The sequence below is a fragment of the Lontra canadensis genome, unplaced genomic scaffold (genome assembly GCF_010015895.1).
Source record: "Lontra canadensis isolate GAN:19392208 unplaced genomic scaffold, GSC_riverotter_1.0 scaffold208, whole genome shotgun sequence".
Taxonomy (NCBI): Eukaryota; Metazoa; Chordata; class Mammalia; order Carnivora; family Mustelidae; genus Lontra; species Lontra canadensis.
The window spans coordinates 901,933-921,511 of NW_022631202.1; the positions used below are offsets into that span (position 1 = coordinate 901,933).

Here is a 19,579-nt window from a genome sequence, read left to right on the forward strand (position 1 = left end):
ACAGAAGATGGTGTGAACTTGCCACGCAACTGCTGAGAAGTTTGGAGAAAGCCTGGGGTTTTGCCAGTATTGTTATCATTGTCATCATCGTTATCAAGCCAAAGAAATTTTCCAAGCACTTGTGCTTAGGATTTTTTTCAACAGCCATGAGAGGGTAGTCATTAGAATTACTTCCATCAGAAAAGGAAGGAAGGGAGGGAAGGAGGAAAAGAGAGGAGGGAGGGAAGAAAGGAGGGAGAGAGGGAGGGAGGAAGAAAGAAACAGAACAGATCTCCATCATTCATATGAAAAAAAGATCCAGAGATAAAAGCAAGGCAGAGAATAGGTGAGCATAGCAATTAGGACACTTTTGGTTGCCAGTGACAGATAATCCAAGCGAAAAAGGCTCAAGGTGAAAGAGAGTATATTGGCTCACATAAATGAAGGATCCAAAAGGTGAGCTGGTTTAGGGCAGAAATGAATCAAAGACCTACCACTCCTAAGGGCAGCCTTTGCTTCCTAGCTCTCTTCCACAGCTCAGTGGGTGGGGTACCCTGGTAGCCTGAAGTTCCTGTCTATAAGCACTTAGGTCAGAGAAAGAGGAGTCCAAATCAAACCTCAGAACTGAAACTGATTGGCCCATGCTCCATCTGACTTTGGTCAGGTGCACCTGCCTGAACCAATCACTAAAGCCAGAGGGATGGAGCTCACTGATTGGCGGAGACTGGACCTCATGCATCTCTCTGAGCCAAAGTTCTGCCAAAGTGTGCAGACTTAGGTGACGTGCGAGCCCCACCCATTAAAATCAAGAGAATGGATGTTGGGAGTAAAAATGCAGCAAATGCCTACTTCAGAGCATCACAAGACCCCCTCTTTGGTTGGACCTAAAATCTCCCAATCTATTGCATGCCCACAGTTTACTCACAGTTTGGGTAGAGGATATAGCCACTAACTTGTGTGGAATACCCTATAGTTGTCAGCATCCAGATTGCATATGGCTCCTGCCATCTCCTGAATCTGATGGGTTCACAGAAATGATTCCTAGAGGTGAACTTCTCAATCATCACCAGTGGTCAAAATTTTAATAGCCACTCTCGAGTTATAAAGCTTAGACCAGATGATTAAAAACTCCCTCGTCAAGAACCGGAGCAATAAGGTGAACTGTAGAACCAAGCCACTTGTACTTTATGTATTTTCTAAATTTTTAATTAAGATTACAAGTCAGATTAAGTAACTGCTTTCTAGAAAATAGATAAACCCAGAAAGACAGCTACACCAAGATTTTTTTTTAAGAAACCACATAGTTTCAACTTCAGTATCTTCTTTTTTGTGCTCATTAAACTTTATTTGTTGAAACACAACATACATCAATGAACAAACGCACAAGTCGTTAAGTGTACATCTCAATTCATTATCCCAAAGTAAACCCATCCAAGTAACTACCATTAAGGTTGCCAAGGCCCCAGAGTCCCTTTTTGGACCCCCTATACCAATCATTACCCTAATTTTCCACTCCAAATTAACTACTGTCTGACTTCTAATAGATGAACTTTGCCTATTTTTTGAACTTCGTAAAAATGGAGTCATACGGTATATATTCTTTTGTGTGGGTCTCATTCTTTCAAGAGATTTACCCAGTCCTCCCATGTAGTAGTAGTTCACTTGTTTTCATTTCTGCTTTAATAATCCATTATAAGAATATCCTACAATCTCTACGCAGTGGATTGAAGTTCACGTACCCTCAAAATTCACATGTCGAAATTCTAAACCCCAGTGAGACAGTATTAGGAGGTGGGACCTCTGGAAGATAATTAGGTCATGAGGATGAAGGCCTCATGAATGATATTAGTGACCTTATATAACAATCGTAGAGCGCTCTCTCATCCTCTTTCACCACATAAGGACACAAGAAGTTGGCAGTCTGCAACCCAAAAGAGGGCCCCAGCGGGCTCATGCTATCACCCTGACCTCGGACTTCCAGCCTCCAGAGCTGTGAGAAATATATTTCTGTTTTTTATAAGCCATGCAATCTAGCGTAATTTGTTATAGCAGCCTGAATGAACTAAGACATGATGTAACCAATCTATTGGTGATCATCATTTCCAGTTACCATTGTGAATATTCTTATACACATGCAGACATGAAACACTATTGGGTTATGTGTTCATCTTTAGTAAATAAAGGCAAACAGTTTTCTGAAGGGGATGTACCAATTTATGCTCCCAGCAGCAGTCATACTGTCCTGAACACCTTCAACCACTAGCTGTTATCACCTTGAGCAGTTCAGCTCTTTTCCTAAACATGACCCAACTAAAGCCAACCACATGTAGACTCTGCGAGGCAGCCGGAGCTCAGTTTAAATCCTGACTTCACCCCTTACTAAGCTGTGAGTGCTTCTTTGGAGAATTTCATGTAGCCTCAGATTCCTGGTCTGTGAAAGGACCATAATTATAATATTGTTGTAAGAATCAAATTGGATTTTGTACCCAAAAGTGCTTTGCAAGCTATTCAACTATATACCTACATTAGGGATTAGGACGAAACCGTGGGTCCTTTTGGCCAATATTACAGTTGCCTGGTGTTGAGACAGAAATCTCCCAGTATATTGGGAATATAGTAAACAGCAAGTGAGAAAAGCCTGAGTTAAAATCCTGTCCACAGCACTTACTACATGACCTTTGAGAAATCACTACATCTCCTTGATCTTGTGTTTTCATCTGCAAAATAAGAGTAGTAAGACTTCTCTGATAGTTGTTGTAAGGGGGAAAAGGGCATAATGTATCCAAAAAGAGTGAGAGTGACAGCAAGATTGAGAGAAAAAGAGAATCTCGGTACCTGGAGCACAGTAGGTGCTCAAGAAATGAGCCTCATTACTACAGATCTAGGAAATATGGTACACTCCTGTGCCATGAATCTTTTTTGGTTCTTTTTTGCATATACACACACATGAATTTACAGAGATGAGAAGCTTAGTGAAGCCCAAAAGACATAAATACAAGGAGAACCACACCGAGATCATGTCACAGTCAAACTGTTGACAACTAAAAATAAGGAAACAATATTAAAAGCAGCCACTCAATAAAGGCTCACAACATACAGAGGAGCAATGATATGACTGACAGCTGATCTCTCACCAGAATGGAATTCAGATCTACAAGAAAGAATGAACAACATCAGAACGGTAAATATGTGGGTAAAAATGAAAGACTTCTGTTTCCTCCCTTAGTTTATTTGTAAGACAATCACGTAAGCAAAAAATAGTAACACAGTGTTGTGGGGCTTATTAAGTATTATTAAAAAGAGGACACCAATAGCTCAAAGGATGGTAGCGTAAAAGGACTTTACTGTTGTAATGGTCTTACTTTTTATGTGAAGTGGTACAATATTAACTCAAATAGCTTGTGATGAGTTTAAAATGCACACTGGAATGCCTAGCATTATCAACTTAAAATACAAAGAGGTAGAATTCTTCGTATTAAAAAGAAGAACATCTGCATAGAGTATCAAATGGCATGATACTCTATGTGGAAAACCCAAAAGGCTCTACCCCAAAATTGCTAAAACTCATACAGGAATTCAGAAAAGTGGCAGTATATAAAATCAATGTATAGAAATCAGTTGCATCTCTATACAATAAAAATGAGACAGAAGAAAGAGAAATTAAGGAATCAATCCCATTTACAATTGCACCAAAAAAACCATAAGATATCCAGGAATAAACCTAAACAAAGAAGTAAAGATCTGTACTCAGAAAACTACAGAACACTCATGAAAGAAATTGGGGAAGACACAAAGAAATCATGGATTGGAAGAAAAAATATTGTTAAAATGCCTATGCCTATAGTGAAATCTATAAATTCTACGTAATCCCTATCAAAACACCATCAACATTATTCACAGAGCTGGAACAAATACTTCTAAAATTTGTATGGAACCAAAAAAGACCCCGAAGAGCCAAAGGAATGTTGAAAAAGAAAATCAAAGCTGGTGGCATCACAATTCCTGACTTTAAGCTATATTACAAAACTGTAATCATCAAGACAATACAGTATTGGCAAAACAAACAAACAAACAAACAAACCAGACACACAGATCAATGGAACAGAATAAAGAAGCCAGAAATGGACTCTCAACTCTCTGGTCAACTAATCTTCAACAAAGCAGGAAAGAATATTCAATGGAAAAAAAAAAAAGTCTCTTTTTTTTTCAGTATTCCAAGATTCATTGTTTATGCACCACACCCAGTGTTCCATGCAATACGTACCCTCCTTAATACCTACCACCTGGCTCACCCAACATCACATCCCTGACTCCTCCAAAACTCTCCATTTGTTTCTCAGTGTCCACAGTCTCTCATGGTTATCAACCCCTCCGATTTCCCTCAATTCACTTTTCCTTTCCTAAAGAAGATAGTCTCTTCAACAAATGGTGTTGGGAAAATTGGACAGCCACATGAGAAGAATGAAACTGGACCATTGCAATTACCAACTGCTAACCAAAAATAAATTTAGCACAGTTGCAAGCTAAGTCAATATGCAAAAGTGAATGGTACTCTCATACAATGGCAGCAGCAAAAAAACTGAAAATAAAATTTTAAAACAATGCCATTTACAATAGCATCAAAAACACAAAATACACATTAACAAAGGACAAGCAAGACCGTTCTCTCAAAATATCAGTAAGAGAAATGGAAGAAGACCTAAGTAAATGGAAAGGTATATTGTGCTCATGGCTTGGAAGACAACAACACTGATTGATATCCTAATTAGTCTTCTGATACTAGAAGCCTTGATATAAAAGAGTCAATAATGATCTACAGATTCAAAGAAATCTCAATCAATTTTGTAGGAAATGATAAGTGAGTTCTAAAATTTTTATGGGAATGAAAATAACTTATAAAAAGATAAAACCAGAATGAAAAAGAATAATTTGGTAAAAAGATGTTACCTAATTAATCACTAAATTAGACTCATCAAGACAATATGGCATTAGGATTAGAATAGGGAAATAGATCAGTGAAACAAAATGGAGAATCCAGAAATAGACCCACACATCCTGACTTTCAACAAAGGTACGAAGGTACCTTTCCATGGAGGGAATAAAAGCTTTTTCAGCAAATGGCACTGGAAGAGCTGAATAAACATAGGGAGGGAAATGAACCTCAACTCCTACATCAGGCTATACACAAAATATTAATATAGATCATAGACTAACTAGAGAAGTCAATACCACAAAGCTTCTAGACAAAAATGCAGGAAAGGGTCAGCTGGGTGGCTCTGTTGGTTAAGCGTCTGACTCTTGATTTCAGCGCAGGTCATGATCTCAGGGTCATGGCATCAGACCCCACATCGGGCTCTGTGCTCAGCAGGTAGTCTGCTTGAGACTCTTTTCCTCTTCCCCTCTTTCTGCCTCTGTCTCTTCCTCTCAAATAATCTTTAAAACACATGCCACATGCACACACACACACACACACACACACACACACACAAGAAAATATCTTAGTGATCCCTGGTAGGTAAAAGTCTCTTAGAGAAGATACAAAAAGCAGTCACTTTAAAAGAAAACTGATAAATCATCAAGATTCACATTTTCCACTCATCAAAAGTCACTGAAAAGAAGATAAAAAAGCAAGCCACAAATGGGAAGAAAATATTCACAATTCATGTATCTGGCAAATCCCTGTATTCAAAATCCATAAAGAACTTACACAGATAAATAATAAAAAGTTAAGCAATTCCATTTTTGTAATGAACAAGAGACTTGAACAAACTTTGAATGGCCAACGAGCAGCAGGAAAATCGCTCAACATCATTAATCCTCTAGGAACTACAAATTAAAATCCCAATGAAACACCCCTTTGGGGGGAAAAAAAAAAAGAAAAGAAAGAAACACAACTTTACAACACCTAGAATGGCTAAAATGAAAAAGAGTGACACCACTACATGTGGACAAGGATGCAAAATAACTGGAACTCCTACACATTGCTAGTGAGGGCTAAAACGGTAGAAGCACTTCTGAAAAGTATCAGTTTCTTAGAAATTTAAATATACATGTATCATATGACCCCCAAATTTTTCCTTTAGATGTTTGCCCAAGAGAAATGAAAATGGATGCCCACATAAAAACTGTCCACAAATGTTTAGAAGAGCTTTATGCATAATGGGCAAAAACTAAGTACAATCCCAAATGTCTACTAACAGAAGAAGGGATCAACACATTGTTATGTATTCATACAATGTAATATAACTCAGCTGATCCATGCAATAACGTGGATACCTCTCAAATACATGTTGAATGAAAGATGCCAGACAGGGAAGGGTATACTTTATATAATCTAATATTATTAAAGTTCAAGGCAGATCAGACTATCTATAGTGATGGAAATCAGAGCAGGACTTGGCTATGGGTAGTAGGCATTCACTGAAATGGAGCATGGGGAGATTTCTGGGACGATGGAAATTTTCCATATCTTGATTGTGGTGTTGGTTCTAGGTGCATATTGTTGTCAAAACTTTGGTCCTTTCAAGTTGTGCATTTCACTGTATGTGCATTTCACTGTGTGCAAATATTACCCTGATTTTTAAAAATGTAAATACACATACCATTGTCACTGAATCTGGCTAATGTAGAACTCCAGAACCGTATTAAGTCTGCGCAATGATTTCTGAAGTTACCCAGAGTACATCGTGTGTGCTTCCTCAAGCATTTGCAGACTGTCATTGTGGCTCCTGCAGGCATCCCCTTCCTGGCCTTGCTGTCCTCGCCACCTCTGCAGGCTCCCACTCTGTTGCATGCCCACACATTGCCCTGGCCCCTTGAGCTATAGAAGCTGTGTGGTTATCTGATATGATGTGCCCCTACCAGGGAAATGCATATGAGGAGGCTCCCAAGCAGCCCTGCTGTGTGAGACCTGATAGCGTCCTATCAGGTTTCTTTGTTGTTGGGCCCAGACATTTGGCTGTTTTAAGGTTTTCCTGTCCTTAATGATGTTTTTCTGGGGAAAAAAAAAATTTTTGCTTCGATCCATCTTCTTCGATCCATCCCTAGGACACGTGGGATCTGGACCAGAAACAGATCTGTGTAGGAGACAAGCTGTTGTCCTTCGGGGATCACGTTGCCCTCTAGGACAGGGACTATACAGTTTACGTAGCTTCGTTCTCACCCTCCCAATGCCTTTCTGCCCTTTGCTCTCCCTGCCCTGCTCCAGCTCAGGAGAAGATGGGAAATCACGATCCTCCTCTTCTCCCACATAGGCCTGGGGATACTCAGGGATTGCTGGCATATTCTTCCCGGCTACTTGCTTCCTTTCCCATGGACCACCACCATAAGCTTCTCTGTTCTTGCCTAAGAAAATCTTATATTCCTTCCTATTATCCACAGTTCTTAGGAGAAGTTCATTAAACTCAGGTTTGTAGGGCTTTGAGAAGTGAGGGAGAGCTGGAGTCCCCTCTTTTCCAGTCCACCTTGCCCTCTGTGTGAACTTTCAAAAAGGAAAAGGAACATTTCGACACTGGATACCACCAGACCTCTTGATTCCACCACCACACTTTCCTCAAGGGGCCCCTGGCTGCCAGACTAAGGATGCACAGGACTGCCAGGACCCTCTGGAACCCTCTCACTCCCCTGAGCCCAGGTAGGTCCTCCCAGAGGCATGAGAAAATGATCAAAACTGAACAGAAACCAGTTAATGTCACAATGTCAGTCCACTTAAGATGACTACAGCCCCAAAACCAAAGCAAATGATCAGAACTAGACCCTCAGTTAGAAACATGGTTTTGTTTCCAGAACAGGGATCGACAGTTGGGTTTCTGCTTCCTAGCTGGGCAACCTGGGGCAAGTTACCTCTCTATGCCTCGTTTTCCTCGTCTGAAAACTAGAGATGTAGCTCATGGGGTGGTCTGAAGATTAAGTGAGTTATTCCATGGGAAGGGCTTAGGACAGTGCCTGGAACAGAGTGAGTACTATCTTAATGATTGTTAACTCAATTATAAACTTTGTATAAAATTGTCTTCATGCACTTCAAAAGGAGGACATTGCCTGGTGGGGGGGCGGCAAGAGAAAATTAGTTAAAGAAGCCAAAACTCGGGCCCTTCCTTGACATACACAATGGTGGGAACATTTTTAATACAGTGTCCGGGGGAATTATATACATATGTACACAAGGTTGCGTTTAGCTTAGTCAACGTGAGCAGGATCTTCAACAGGCCAACATAAAATAACATCAAAGACAACGTTGGAGGAAAGGTGAATGATGAAATTGGGGTCAAGCAGTCTTAAATTGAGGGCAATATCTTGGCTCTACTTTTCCATAGAGTAAGAAATACAGTTGCGGAAGCACATGAAAGGAGGTGGGCCCAGGAGCTGCCCGGGGGGTCTCAGCAAGGGGAGGCCAAGGCTGGCTTGTGGGCAGCTGCTCTGTGCTCTGGACTGGGCAGAGGAGGGGGGTACCATCCTCAGCATTGTCCTATGAGGCAGACGGGACCAGACTATCCATCAGAGAATCATAATGTTTAAGCAGCATGAAGTCGTAAAGCCAGCTGCTGCTGCTAGCTTACCTCTCTCCCCTTCCTCCAATCTCTCCCCAGCCTGATGGTGGAGGGAGGAGGCCCTGACTCATCAGCTGTGTCAATGGCAGGAGGAAGCTTCTGAGAACCCACTCTCTGTCCTGCCTGCCTGGCAAGGCTACAAGTGCCTAGAGAAGGCAGTATTATCTATTCTTTCATTCATTCATTCAGTACATATTTATTGGTGCCTGCCATGTGCCAGGCCCTGCTCTGGGCACAGCAGATGTGGACAACCAAACCAGGAAAGATCTCTGCCATAGGGATGCTGATTTTCCAGGGAGTCAGACAACAGCAATAACATAATAAATAATTGCATGTGATAGTAGGCTAACAGATGCTGAGTGCTTTGGAAAACATAGAGGAGAAGAAGGTGAGGGGGCTTGTTGGGTGGAAGAGAGTAGGCTACCAGACTAAAAGGGGTGACAGCAGAACAGGGCAGGGACTAGCATGAGGAAAGCATCACCTCACCTCACCTTACGTGCAGCACGTGAGGAGACTGTCCCTCTCAGGGTCGTGCAAGCACAGAGCCAGCACCTGAGTGAGTCCCTCTGTATGCTACATTCCCGGGCACCTCCAGCACCTCCCCCCAGCTCAGGCCCTGGAGAACAGGCCTATTTGAGAAAGTGAAATTTAGGCCAAAACAACCTTAAAAAAGAATAAAGTTGGAGGCCTCACACTTCCAGATTTCAAAACTTACTACAAAATCTATAGTAAACAAGAGTGTGATAAAGACATAATGGTGGTACCCTATAGACCAAAGGACATACACAGCAATAGAATAGAGAGCGCAGGAATAACCTCTCACATAGAGAGCCAAATGACTTTCTTTTTTTTTTTTTTTTAAGATTTATTTATTTATTTATTTGACAGACAGAGGTCACAAGTAGGCAGAGAGGCAGGCGGGGGGTGGGGGTGGGAAAGCAGGCTCCCCGCTGAGCAGAGAACCTGATGCAAGGCTCCATCCCAGGACCCCGGGATCGCAACCCAAGGCAGAGGCTTAACCCATGAGCCACCCAGGCGCCCCCCCCAAATGATTTTCAATGGGGATGCCAAGACCACTCAAGCAGAAAGGACAGTATCTCCAACAGATGCTGTAGGAGAAACTGGATATCCATAAGCAAAAGAAGGAAGCTGGACCCTTACCTCACACCACATACAAAAATTAACTCAAATGGATCAAATAATTAAACATAAGACCTAAAACCATAAAAAAAAACTTAGAAGAAAACAAAGTTTCCTGATATTAGATTTGAAAATGAATTAATGGATATTGAGATAAAACAGATATATTGGACAGTGTCAGAATTTAAAACTTCAGTTAATCAAAGGACACAAGAAAATGAAAGGGCAACCAATAGAATGGGAGAAAATATTTGCAAATTGGAAATCTGATAAGGGGTTAATATATAGAATACATAGAAAACTCCTGCAGCCATAAGAGACTTAATGATAGAGAATAAACTGAGGGTAGGTGGAGGGAGTTGAGTCGGGCATGGGCTAAACAGATGATGGGGATGAAGGAGGGCACCTGTGCTGAGCAATGACTGTTGTAGGTAAGTGATGAATCTCTAAATTCTACTCCTGAACTAATATTGCATAGTATGGGAACTAACTAGAATTTAAATAAAAATGTTAAAGAAAAAAAAAAAGAAAGAACTCCGGCAACTCAGCAACAACAACAACAAAAAAATCCAATTTTAAAAGGGGCAAAGGATTTGAATAGGCATTTTTCCAAAATAGATATACAAGGAAGATGTACAAATGGCCAATAAGTACATGAAAGGATCCTTGACAACACTGACCATTAGAGAAATGTAAGTTAGAACTACAGTGATATGCCCCCTCATATCCAGTAGGATGGCTACTATAAAAACTAAACTAAAATAAGATAAAATACCGAAAACAAGTGCTGGCAAGCATATGGAGAAAAGGAACTCTTGTGGGCTGTTGGTGAGAATGTATCGTGGAGCAACCATTATAGAAAACAGTACGGAGGGTCCTCAAAAAATTAAAAATAAAATTATCATACAATTCCCCCAAGTCCACGTGTGTGATTCCCACTTATATGAAATACCTAGTGTAGTCAGATGTTGGGCGTGGTTGAATCACAGCTTCTGCCCAGATGTCATGCCCATGGGTCATGGTGGTGTATGTGGCTGACGTCTTCAGACCCTCAGCTTTCCTTGAAGACAAGACTCAATTCACTGTCTACCTGCTTAAGCCCCGCCGGTCAGGGTTTGGGGATAAGCTTCTTATAAAGCACATTCTTCTGGGGAGCACTTGTGTGTGTAGATGACATCCTAGATTAACAAGCTCTGCTGCAGGTGCCCCAGGAGTGCCGTGCTGGTCCCGAACTGAGGCACCCACAGCTGCTTCCCGAGGAGCACCACATTAGAGACAAGAGTGCAAGGAGTGGGAGCGAGAATAGCACTTCATGCTCCACAAAGGAATAAGGTCCTTGAGATACAAGGCCCTGGAGGCTTCATGGGCTATGTTGATTCACCAGCTCTGGTGATAAATAAATTTCATCATTCCCCAGTCTGCTGATAATTAGCTCTCAGACAAATCAGTGATCAAACTTAAAAAGATGGTGTGTGAACCACTAATCTCACAGAAGAACAACTGCACAAAAGTTTACTGTAGCCATAGGAAGGGAATTTTTATGAACCTTTTAAATCTGCTGATATACTTGGGGAGCAAGCGCATCAGTGGTGCATTTAAAAGTCTATGTGGAAGTAAACATTTTACTGCATGTTTGGGAAGAAGGGAAAAGTTAGCCAAGATTCATATTTTTCTAGGGCAAACGAGGTCATGCACTGGTTTGAGGCTGGTTTTCCCTCCCACGGGGTCCTGTAAAGATTCGTGAAGGCCCCCCAAACACTGCTGTTTTGTTACTCCTGGAGATTTATGGGGTTTCGCTGAAATGCAAGGATAAGCGTTCTCCCCAAGACAGACCAGGACGCAACTGCTGCAAGATGGCAGCATAGTTCTCCCTGCAAGCAGACGCAACAGTGCCCACCCACAGCCTGAGGACTGGGGACGTCCTGCAAAACTAGCTCCTGCTTCCCAGGCCTGCCTGGAGCCCAGAGCAGTGGGGCAGGGGCATGATGGGGTATCCGTGTGCCTCTGTGCTCCCATAAGGTCTCAGCAGAGATGGAGCCCTCGTGTGAGGGCACAGTTGCCATCACACCCACTCAACATTCAGTTCCTTTCTTCTCAGGTACCAGTGCTCTTCAAAGAACTTCTCTCCCTCTGGAGCCTATTGCCTTCTCCAAGCCAAGAGGAAGCCTGTCATCCTGTTGGCCAATCAGGCTGCTTAATTCAGGCCCTGAGTTCTGAAGGAAGTGACACAGGAAAGAAGACCTTCACCCCAGCCCTAGTACCTGGACTCACAGATGCCACCCCACCACCCAGATGTCTTGGGCCCCGCCCCCTTGCTTCTACCCCTTTTTCAGCCTACTTCTGGAACTGTCTGGGCCTTCCAGTAAATTCCTAATGTGCTGATATTTGCAAGATGGGTTTCAGCTGCTGATGGGTACAGATGGGCATGGTCCCTGGGCACACTACCAAGACAAACAGAGGAAGCACTCACACCCCATCTCTCCGAGCAAATGCTCACTCTTTCTCCAGGGGCTCTATCTTGGCAGGACCAGTGTGCCTCTCTGGGGCTTCATATTAAGGCCTGAGGAACTACAAAGTTCATTATTTCAACAGCCAGAAATAAGCCTTGGAATTGATCATCTTTATGGATTGGCAGGGATAGACTCACTCTCTCAAGGACCCCCCACCCCTGAAACAGGATTCTCAGTATGGGAGAGTCAGGGGTCATCACAAACCAAGAAGCCACACTGAAGAATCCTGAGTTTACTTGTTTTTACTGTGCGAAAATATACACCACATAAAATGTACCGTTTTCACCATTTCGGTTCAGTAGCATTATTTCATTAATTCAGGGGCATTTGCCCCATCGTGCGACCACATCCATCCCCAGAACCGTTTCATCTTCTCAAACTGAAACTCCAGCCCCATTAAATCAGAACTTCCCATTCCCTCCTCCCCCGCAGCCCTTGGAAACCACCATTCTAGTTTCTTCTCTATGAATTTCACTCCTCTAGGTATCTTATGTAAGTGGAATCACACAGCACTTGTCTTTTTGTGACTGGCTCATTTCACTTAGCATAAACATAATGTCCTCAAGGTTTATCCGTGTTGTAGCATCTGTCAGAATTTCCTTCCTTCTTAAGGCTGAATAATATTCCATTGTAAGGATATAGCACATTTTGTTTATTCGTGCATCCACTGATGGACACTTGGGTTGCTTCCACCTTTTGGCTATCGTGAACAATGCTGCTATGAACACAGGTGTACAAATATCTGTTCAAGTCCCCGCTTTCCATTTTTTTGGCTGAACGTACTTTTGAAGACTGCCAAATATGGGTTGCATGGCCTTGTCTTTTTATACAGGTGATTTACATGAATAATGTCTTTCTGAGCACTCTGCAAGATGCTATGCCAGATTCAAGGGATACAAAGATGGATAAGTTAGGGCCCTCCTCCGGCGCCCACCAGCAAGAGAAAAGGCTCCAGCGCAGAAACTCAGGAATAATGGCTACGTTGCTCCCACGAGGTCCAGATGGGAGTGCCAATAGTGCCGCTGGTGTGGGGTGCTGGGGGTGCTGGGGGTGCTGGGGATGGGCCATGAAGGGTGCCAACCCTCTTGGGGCCCCATTAGACAAGATGCAAGACCTGGGGAGTAGGGGGTGCAGACAAGACCCCCAACCCACACCCACATGGCCAGGGCTTGACATGAATTCTCCAAGGACCGCAGGGAGTCTCACGATAGATGCGATCTGTCTCAGCAGGAGTTACATGAGCCTCTGCTACCTCACTGGGAAATGTGTCCAGCTCTCCAGAGCGTGCAGTGGACTCACACATGTCAGCACCTGGCTCGGTCCCTGGCCACAGGGGCGCACGCACCATATCTGCCCTTTCTTCCTGACCTATCAGCGTCACCTGAGTGGGATCTCTGTCCTGCTGGTCCCCACAGCTGCAGGACCTAGCAGAGGGCCTGAGCCTGAGTAGGTACACAGTCAGTACTTGCTAAAGGTTCTCGTCTTCATGTTTTAAGCCACAGAGGACCAGTGTGCCTCTCTGGCCAAGCCAGTCCCAGGTGAGTGTGCAGTCTCATAGATGCTGCCTCTCAGCAAAAGTCACCCTTCTGGCACCCTTCCCTGGCACCCCCTGTGGGGGAGGTGCCTGCAAGCTGCTATTTCCACACACCTGTGCTGCCTGGCTGGCTGGCCCCGGTGAGGTTCTGCTGTCGGGAAGCACTGGGAGAAAAGTGGGAGGCAGGAGGAAGGGAGAAGCCATTTTCCCAGCTTCTGCATCTCCTCCAGCAGAAGGACAGGTGGTGGGGGGGGGAAGGCCAGCAGGGGAGGGGACAGAAGCCAAGCCAGTCACAGAGGCAGCAGCAAGGGAGGCCAGAAGGTGCAGGCCTGGCTTCCTGCTTGAGCCCCTTGTTCCCAGCCCCAGCAGTGGCACCAAATGGGGGGTACTGATGAACACCATTTTCCCCCATTTGTTCCTCAAGTCCCAGAGGTGGTAGCAACTTCCAGCAGCAGTGAATCATTGCATAACTTTACCTCACCCTTCTCTCTGCTCCCATCCTTCCAACACGTTTGTGACCAAGTCCCTGTGCTAAATTCCGTTTTGAAATCCCCAGGAGCATTTGACTGACTGGACACTCACTAACAGAGCTGACATCTAGGAGGCTTGAGGTGGCCCTTCTGTCACGGCCCCACCTCTTCATCTCTGCACGGCGAAAACTGTGATGAGGAAGCCCCTGGTCTTCCCAGTTCCACCTGAGACACGGGCCACTTTGTACAGTTATACTGGTTGTTCACTGCACAAAAGCGCCCTACTTTTTCTAAGTTACACATGGGCTGGTGATAGTCCTGCTGAAATAGTTCCAGACCCAAACCTGGGTGGGGCAGGCTCTTTCCCAAAAAGTTCAAAGCCTGCAGTTTCTTCCCAAGAAATCCCCATGTTTGTTTTCTGGGCTGACTGGGGTATTTCAGAGGAGAAGCATTTCAGTCGGGATTGACGGGCATTCCCAGTCAGGTAGAGGCGAGGAGAGACCAGAACAGAACATATTCAGGACTCAACAAGACTTCTGAAGCTATGCGAAATCTGATCTCCTGTGGGTCAACATATGCCCAGGCCTCCAACCCACTTTACATGGTCCCAAGTTAGGTGCGGAGAGAAAACAGCAAAGGGTGACCCATCCCTGCCTTCACGGAGCCACCAGACGTTGAGAACCCCAACAGCCACAGATCTCTTTTCCATGGCTCCTCTCACTATAGGAAGAACCAGAAGGCGGCTCCAAGTGCTCCCCAAATCCCATGCTCCTGAGGCCAGGCCTTCTCAGGCACCAGTGCCAACACGACATTTCAGGTACTCTGACGAATGCCATTCAAGGAAGCCAGCCACCCTCTTTGGGCTCGCTCTTGCTTGCAGAGTTCACGGCTCCTTTCCCTGTTGTTCGGGAGAAGCAGGGGAGTCTGGGAGACCATACCACCCACTGAGTTCACAGAAACCGAGGCATCCCTATTCCTGCGGGAGTGTGCGCGTATATTCTCGAAACCCTTAAACAACCCCTCGCCATATGTGTCGATTTAAATGGAAACCAAACGGGAAAGGATCCTGACGACAGTCTGTCACTGACAGCACTACTTTCCCCGGTTAATTTATGTCTTCCGTAATCAAGTTGATGCTTTTTAAAAGGCGCCACCTGTGATGGCACTTTTTTGCCCGCACGCTCCCATGCAAAGGTTCCCCAGCCTGGGAGCTAATAGTCATTTTAAGACACTGCACCCCGGTAGCACTCTATCTTCCTTGCTCTTTACCTGTATTAATTAATTAGTGCTATAAATACAACCAGCACATGACTATTCCAGAGCTAATCAGTCACTGACTCAGCTCAGTACCTGGAGGGAAATGAGGAAAATTGAATCTTTCAAGAGTTGGGCCCATACAAGGTAACTTAGTCAATTTTGTCCTGAGGGTCAGTGAGGACTAGCTGATTTGGGATCCAGCTGGGTAGGAAAGCAATTTCCTTAAGAGACCACCAGTAACCCTGGCGAAGGTGATACGGACCTGCTCCAAGTAAAACACAGACGATGTTTCTCACATGTGGAATGCACGGGCATATACTGAGGGCCTACTATATGCCTCCTCCTAGGCTGTGTGATGTGTCAGGCCCTTTCTACCAAATCCTTTAGGTGGGGATAAGCAAAGCCAGGTTACAGTCCAGGGTCAGACACATCAACCCCCAAAATCAAGCAAAGGAAATCAGGGGCCTTGCAACTGATGTAAAATATTATAAATTCAGAGTCCTTCAAAAAACTAGTCATTGAGCTTCTACTGGGTTGTGTGCCAGATGTACCAGGAATAAGACTTGGTCTCCATTCTTGAAGGGCTTACAAACATCATGGAAGACAGACGTGAAAATTACAAAAAACACACGGAGGGGCCCACGGTGCCCACAGTCTGAGGCAGGTGGTGGGGGCTTGGAGGACGTACAATGGGGCATTCTAAATCCACTGGGTCCTGGATAGGTCTAGAAAGAAGGCTAAGAAAGGAAAGTTGTGTTCTAGGTCCAAATTTGCTTCTGATTCTGGGTTTGGCATCACTAGTCCTGCACCCTGAGCCTGGGCCCTACCCTGGCCACAGGTCTCTGCCCTGGGGTTGGCCTCCATCTGAGTCACAAGCAAAGAGGGTCGCATGGGGAGAGGCGAGGCAGAGGCACGCTGAATAGCCCTGTGGCTGGGCCAGAACATCACTTCTCCAGCTCAGTTTTCTTCTGTTAATTGTAAAACAGAGAGCCTGGCCCATCCAGATCTTGCCCCAGGCAGGAGCCGTAGGCTGGTATTTGTGAGTGGAAGCATTGCTTGCCTCCTCCAATTTGCTCTTGCCTCTTGCCCACATTGCCAATTAAACCCAGGAGTGATGTTACACTCAGGTTCTGGGGCCAGGGCTGGGGGGTGAGGGATGCAAGAGCCCTGATGAAGGGGACAGGCTACCTGCGGCTTGGGCTGGGAGCTCAGGCCTTGAGGGGATGTGTGGGTAAACAGCAGGGTCAAGTTCAGGAGCAGCCCTGAAGGTGCAGAGTGGATTCTGCCTGCTCCTGCTCCGGTGGGGCGCGGGGCGGGGTGGGGGGGAGGAGAAGAGGAGAGGAGGTGGGTGGGAGGCATCCCAGAGGAGTAACACTCACAACAGGGAGGGTTATGCAGTGAGGGGGCAGTGACTGGAATGGGCATGGAAGCATAACAGGGTAAGACAGGGCAGACTGAGGAGCGACGCCTGGGACGCCCGCTTAAACACGCATACTGAAAATGCTCTGGGACTTCTACACTTCACAGACTTCATTTCCTCTTGCAATGACCCAAACCCTGCCCCCCACCCCCCGGCCCTCCACAGCAGGCATCCTCTGATAGCAGCAAAAGCAAGCCTGTGGGGAAATGATCTCCTGTATCTCCCGTAGCCCCCCACACCTGCTCCAGCAAACCCCATGGTCCTAAACTTTGTTGAGGCAGCCTCTCTGCAGAAAAAGAAGTGGGTCTTTTTTTTTGCCTTGAAGCAACAAACCACCCCCAGATATTTTGCTTCCACTCATCTTGAAGAGTCCCAAAGGTCCATATGCAGATGCTTCGCTTGCCCACAGAGAAAGGGGTAAGTCCTGTGACTGGGCAGTCACTCTGAGCGGCTACAGGTTGAAGGCTGTGAAACTGACAAAGAAAAGTACCGATCCCCGCTTTCTTAAGGTTTCACTCGATCGTAATAATGAACTCTCAGGCTGAAGGGAACCCTGGACACCATCCAGAGCTCATGAGAGACTCCTACTGTCAGGCAAGAGCTCCTGGCTGTCCAGGAGCAGATGCCACCACCTGCCAATGCACACTTCCTCAAATTTCTACCTGGGTGCTGGGAACCCAAGTTTTGTTAGTGCTTGACCAAGGCCACCTCTGCTCTCAGGAAGGTGACTTCCTGTGTGGGGATCTTTAGGAGTTCTAAGCCACTACCCTATACCAGGCATGGAACCCCATACCTGCCAACAGATGGAAATCCTACTACCTCCTAGCCACATTCCCTTCCTCTCCAATGCCCTCCACGGGTGCCTAGCAAGGCCACCCACTCATGCTCTCAACGCCCCTCTCTGAACTGCCCACAGCAGAGGTGCTTCCCCGAGATCAGCCATGCAAGCATGCTGGAACACAGCTCTTGAAATGAATGAATCAGTGACGGGATGGATGGATGGGTCATCACACTATACTTCTCCCTGTACTCTCAGAACAGGAGACCTAGAGGGATAATAGAAACACAAGATTCAAGCTCCAGATCCCGGACCACTTCTGTGGCATTCAGATCTTCCAACTTAGGAAAGCTAATGATCCGCACCCACTCTTGCATGCAACAGCAACATTCAAAAAGAAGTGAGCAGCTCATCTCCAAAGATGTGTAAGCAGAGATGCAGAGACTATGTGTTCTGTACCAGAGATATTTTAGCCTTGTGCTACAACAGTGTGGTCCATGGACAGCTGGAACCTGTTAGAAATGCAGAACCTTGTTGAAACACCCACCCCAGATCTACTGGCCCAGACTCTGTAGTTTGTCAAGATTCCCAAGTGATTCACGTGCACATTAAAGTTTGGGACACGTTCGTCTCCAGCCCCAGCTGCATATTAGAATCAATGGGACAAGCTTCATTTTTAAATGTCAATGCTTGGGCCCATCTATAACCAACCGTATCAGAATCTCTGGGGGTGGAGCCAAGACACCTACATTTTTTTAAGTCTCCAAGGGATTCTCAAGTGGCATGAGTGAGAACCGCAGCCATAGAAGGCTCCTGCACTTTCTATCCAGCTGAACTTGAGATATTTTCTTTCTCTTCCCTACTGTTATTTTGTAAATAGGTAATACATCCATACCGTTTTTTTGAAGTTGAAGAGTACAAGCTAGCATACAGTGAAAAGCAAATCTCCCTCCATCCCTAACCTCCTGTGTCCCAATTTTCCCCTCCAAATGCAATCACTATTACCAGAATTTTATGTGCTTCCAGAGCTTTTCTGTGCATGGCCAAACACATCCACATCCATACACCCTTCTTTATATGCAGTGGTTTAAACTACACATCTGTCCTCCATCTTGCTCTTTTCACTTAACAGTATATCCTGGAGATTGTTTCGTGGCAGTAAACATAATTCTGTCTCGTTCCTTTTGACAGCTACATAGTATTCTACTGCACAAACGTAGCATAGTTTATTAACCAGTCTCCAATTGATGGACATTCAGGTTGTTTCCAATTTTTTGCTACTACAAACTCTCTGCAATGAATCATACATACAACAGCACCCAATTCCATCACTCTTATCCTGTTTCTACTTTTTTTTTCCCTGGTAGCGCTTATCAGTACCCAGTCAGAATGACCAGATAATTTATCGTGCAGAACGGGACAGTTCTGAGAGCAGAAGGGGGCGCTATTAGCAGTTATAACTAGGACATAAGTGTAACTGTCCCAGACAACCAGGATGCATGGCCACCCCATCTGAACTTGGTACATACGTATTCCTTGTCTGTATGTGTATATTGCCTGCCTCCCCTCCAGAATATAAGCTCCTGGAGGGTAAGACGCAGTCTGTTTTGTTCACTACTGCTTCTCCAGTACCTAGAACAGTGCCTGCAATGCACGAGCAGTTCATTAAATATTTGATAAATGAATTAATAATGAACAGGCCTGAGTATTCATCATTGGCACATGTGTGAGTATAGCTTTAGGATAAATTCCTAGAAGTTGAATGGCTACATTAAAGGGTGTGTGTATCTTATAATTTCACAGATGTGACTATATTATATTCCATGGAGCAAAATTAATTAACTCCCACCAACCATTAGAGTGGAATTTTTGCTCCCCCGGTTTTTTTGGTTTTTTGGTTTTTTTTTTTTTTAATCATGAAAAAACTGTATTTAAATTTAGCCAG

General features: G+C 44.8%; 1 long non-coding RNA gene across 1 annotated transcript in view; it reads right to left on the minus strand.

Annotated features, from left to right (window-relative positions):
- Nucleotides 1-19,579, minus strand: part of LOC116861896 — a 70,259-nt gene that overhangs the window by 22,920 nt on the left and 27,760 nt on the right. The window lies entirely within an intron of this gene.